Here is a 5,296-nt window from a genome sequence, read left to right as displayed (position 1 = left end):
AAACAAAGGTTTATTTTAAGGATTTAAGTTGTTACTAAAGTAAATCTCTGGCCCTTGCTTCAGCAAGTGGCTCGTATGTGCTTAGTCTTTCTAATTATTAGTTCTAAATGAAATATTTTTGAAAGGATTTGGAGTAAGCATTTATTCTTTGCTTCAACAGCTGATGGAGCTTAATTGATAGACTCATGACAGTTTAGTTTATGCTACTGAACTGAAACCAGAAAGGTGTAATTGGAACTCCTCTGATCAACCAAACCTAACCAAATATTTCTGAATTGGTAATTAAATCTCCATAGACCTGAGATTTGGCTCTTCCTCAGCTGTATAGTGTTTGTTGCTCTTTCCATGAGACTTTACAATGAAAAGAGTGGATGAGATACAGGATAACTACATAAACCTTTATAGGTACAAATCATCTCTAATATTCCTCTGACATCAGTTTAGCCATGATTTACATGTAGATTGTCTAATATGATTTAACTTTTTACTTGCTAATTACTTTGCAAAAGTAAAAGCAGGTTCCAGCCCAAAAGCTTAAATCTGCATTCCACTGGGAACTATCCCTCCATTTCACATTTTGTCTCAGAGCTTTCTCTGTGCTTTGAACTTGGGCTGTGAAGAACAATTGGATGTAGAGAAACTTGGTTTTCTTTATTGAAGAATTTTCTTACTATCCCTTTAACTGTAAAATATTTATTATACCATTTATTATTGACTTAACTGAATGCTCTGGTTTTATACAAGTGAATTATTCTGACCACATACAATAACTTTTCCAGATAGCATGGCAAATACTTGGTTTACAGATGATGCGGGTTTGGTAAGGTTTATAGCATTCCTTTCCAAGTATGGCTGGTACGCTTGTTTTTTACTTGCCTCTAATGTTCCAACCCTCCTTCCCCTTCTGGGACAAATACATTCTTATGTCCCCACAACTTGTGAACATAGCTTACGTCCCGAAGAGAAGTATTTTCCTGGTTTTACTACATAATAAATCTTTCAGGTGTGGGAAATGATTCTAAATCTGCTAATAAGCTGTGGGGTTTGTTGTTTGGTTTCTTTTTTTTCCCCTCTAAAGACATTGCAGCCATTTGTTGGGGAGCCAAACTAGTTTTCTTAATCTCGGGAGTAAAGTAGCAAGATTCCTTTACACTGCCATAAAAATCATTGAAAAGCTGCTGCTTAAACAGATGCTTCAGAATGAAATTCAGAGAAGTTTAGACCACTCAACAAGAGGATCTTATTTCTGTGGACACTATTCTAAAACTTGTTAGTTCAGCAGAACTAAAGCATTTGTTCTACTCTAGAAAACACTACAAATTAGTGATAGACAACAGCTAGTGTGCAGTAGGCAAAATTACCTTCAACTAGATGCTGACTGGCCCTTCCTGGGTGGGAAAGCAATGATTTTCTGGTTCTGTATAAGTGGCCACTTGCCTCCCAGCCATCTGGTGCTTTCCTATTTGCAGCCTTCCCATGTCCTACAAGCTATTTTTCTCACCTTCGCTGATACCTACTTCTCATTTACTTTTCAGCTTTTTCTTTTCAGGTAGCTCCAAAGAACATCAGCCTCCCAAGTTTTACAGCCATACTTCATGCTTGGTGACAAGCCACAGCACAAGGTTCCTTCACCTCACAACAGAGAGCGTTCATGTGCCAAACTGATATCCTTCAGGTATGCATCTTCTGCATTGTCAGATATCTCCTTTCTGCATTACACAGTGTCTGGTCTGAAATGTGCAGAGTAAGATTGTTGAGGGTAACAGCAAGAGTTTGTTGCTAGATCATGGAAGAAAGAAAGGGGGGGAAGGAACCCGTGTGTAGCAGAGGCAAGATAGTAGATATGGAGGAGAAAAGGGTTGTGGGAATAGGTAAGTGGAGGACATAAGGAATTGCAGAGATGTTGGGAAGTAGCGAACTGAGGAATAAATAGTGTTGTGAATAAGGCAGGAGCTATAAATCCTTTCCCCTTTTCAGAACATCCTTGGAGTTAGGAACAATTCCATCTTTTAATAAGTTTAAAAAAACCCCATACTATTTTTGTTCCTGAAGTTGCGAGAGTGGGGAGCAATTTTGGCTTAGGGTTGTGGTCATTTGCTGTGGTAGCCAGAGAACGGTTCATTGCCTGTACTAATTCTAATGCAGTTTGATTACAAGTAGTCTCATATTTGAGTTTGTATATGGATTCAGCAGTTAATCTTTTCAGAATCTTAAAAAAAATCCAAAACACAAAAATGAACAACCAAAAAAACCCCGAAACAATCAAGTTCATTTTCTGAAAGTTATAGTCCTCTTAAGTGTATAAGGCTAATTTGACATGATAGCTTAGTAAGCATAAGCATAACATTCTGCTTCCATATCAGTTAAAGACAAAAATTTCCTCTGAATTATTTAATCCACCACATGTTTTGACCATCTCTCCTGGTGTGCCAACAGCCATATTTGGGTAATTCCTGCTGTGGAGAATTCAGTTCTGGTGGCTAATCAAATCCACAACTGCCTTGGGAAGATTGCCCCAAAAATGCCTGTTACAAAGAGTTACGTCGCAATTGCTGATCTCATGCTGTTAAGCAAAGGGATGTAATCATGTTTGCCTCGTACAGAATGAATTTCAGAACACTGTGACCTAGATTTTTATTAACTTGCAAAGATTTTTAAACTGAAAATTCAGCAAGAGCATATACTCTATAATCATTTTTGGTCATTTACTGTCTGCAGAGTTATGCATGCTGTAATGGCTACTCATTGCTTCATGGTCATTGCTGTGGATCAGTTGCTGCAAACTATAAATTAAGTATTTATATAGGTGGATGGAACTATAAATTAAGTAAAGCTATTACTCAAATGTACACTTGCTGCTCATAGAGCTGGAATATTTTCTCTGGGCTGATGTTTAAGGACATAACGCTGTCCCTGGTAACTTTTAATAAAGTTTGAGGGAGTGAATGTTGCCAACATCTTTAGAACAGTGGTAAAAGCATGATGTCAACCAGTTCGATATTCAGACTGCTTTCATACCAGTGCTAATTAGCACTGCATTGTGCTTGCCCTGCAGCAGCAGTTCTACTCATTCCTGATGCGTTGGCCTTGTGACAGCACTGGTATTGTGTCTACACTTCAGGCTGACTAACCTCATTAATACATAATTGAAAGCAAAATAAAAGAATTCTTCTGGTCAGATTTGGCTCTTTTCCCTTAGAGGCATGTCCAGGCATCTTTTTTAAACATCTGGTTGCTGAGATTTCTTTCTTGTCAATGCAAATAAATGTCTGTTTCATACAGGAAATACATAGGAGCCACTTCAGTAGCTAATGCAAACACTGTCTATGATACAGCAGTTCTGAAATGTGTACCTGCTCTGAGGGCCTACTGCTGCCCTGAACTCCTGCTCCTGAACTTGTTCAGGATTTTTGGGAGGTCAGTCCTTCGTAATTGATCTCTGTGTCAACCAATTTCAACTGCAGTTAGAAAACCAGACCTTGAAGCAAAGATAAAAGATGATACACCAACAAAAAAAGCATACAGTGTATGGGATCTGACAAATCCAGGCTCTTAAGAAACTGTCCCCAAAAAGTCGATAGGTAGCAGATCTGAGCAGCTTTGTAATGCACATCTGTATTGTATTCAGGATCCTTGCACATGAATGTGTTGGTTTAATACTGAGGTTCTTGGTAAAAGCCAGGAAGAAGAGGAATAGCTCAAGCAAGGCTATCCTTTTAAGCCTTTACAAATACAGAAAGAACTGAGTGCCTTTAGGTGAGCTATGTGCTCTGGGTGCCCTCTGCTACTGCTCAGATGGAAGGTTCCTGCAGTAGCATCCAGATCTTTCTGCTTCAGTGAGGAATCAGGAATTTCTGCCAATAACAAAATTGCCAATAAAACCCCTAATCTCAACATGTGTGTCCATAGCATGGGCGTTCAGAAAGAGAGGCTGACAAGGAAAACAGAAACACTTGTCTGCAGTCTATTTTCCCTACCTGAACTATGCTTGGAACATCGAATTAGCCTTTTAGGGAGTTACACGGAACAGTTGGGAAGGCTGAGGAGGAGCCCACAGTGAATGGCCCAATCTTCTGCCTTCAGCAGGATTAAATATAAAACCTTAAACTGGCATTCTGTGCTGCAGGTCATGAGAAATTGTGAGCATCATTACCAAAGCAGCATTATTAAGAATTCCTGCAGAAAAGGGATGATGGACACAGCTCTTCTACTGCAGGATACATAGTTAACTTAGGATCTCTTGAGTCATAAGCTGTAAGTCTGAGCTGACCTCTAAAAACTGGTGTCCTTATCCAACAACTTGACTTTGCAATCAAAACATCCTTTTATTGTATGATGTAATTAGAGTATAGAATTTAATCAACCTTTGATTTTGGTTTATTACGTGCTTACTCAGCACAAAGTGGCAATTAAGCATTAAAATACCTTCAGTAAATCCAGGAAGTTGGTAATCATAATTAATTTGCCCCATTTCTAGATTGTATCAAGTAGAACTGCAAAAAGTGATTGAGAAAAGTTTGCCAACTCCCTGTCTCCCTCAACAGATGATAACTGAGAAGTTAAACAATCCAGTGAGCTGTAACTTTTAAAGATGTTCAAACTAAATTCTTCTTTCTCCAGATGCAGAAATCTTCTGATTGAACTAAGTTCAGTAATCCCTGGTATGATCCCTGACATGGAACTGTTGGAGCAAGTCCAGAGTTGGCCATGAAGATGCTCAGAGGGCTGAAGCACCTCTTCTATGGAGACAGGATGAGAGTTGGCATTGTTCAGCCTGGAGAAGGCTCTGGGGAGATCTTAGAGCACCTTTCCAGTATCTAAAGGGGCCAACACGAAATCTGGAGAGTGACACTTCACAAGAGCATGTAGTGACAGGAAAAGGGGGAATGGCTTTAAACTGACAAGAGGAGAGATTTAGATTAGACATAAGGAAGAAATTCTTTATTGTGAGAGTGGTGAGGCACTGGCACAGGTCACCCAGAAAAGCAGTGCTGCCCCATCCCTGGCAGTGCTCAAGCTGCTTTCAGCAACTCGGGGACAGTTGTGTCACAACAGTTGTGGTATTATGCAAACAGCAAAAAAATTCTCACTCTAGAGGACTTGCTGTTCGAGCACCTGACCTTAGTCCTGGAGACATGACATTAAAACTCAGATCTGTTTAGACTACTTTGCTTCTTTTTAGGGTGGGGATCATAAAGATTCCTTTCTGAAGATGTCTTGTGTTTTGAGTGATGTCTGTAAATGACTTTCGAGTTACAAGCGATCTTTGGAGCAACTGTCATGGAACTACTTTTGT

This window comes from Lathamus discolor, chromosome 6, assembly GCF_037157495.1.
Source record: "Lathamus discolor isolate bLatDis1 chromosome 6, bLatDis1.hap1, whole genome shotgun sequence".
Taxonomy (NCBI): Eukaryota; Metazoa; Chordata; class Aves; order Psittaciformes; family Psittacidae; genus Lathamus; species Lathamus discolor.
The sequence above is the reverse complement of the archived record's forward strand: the minus strand, read 5'-3'. Positions refer to the sequence as shown.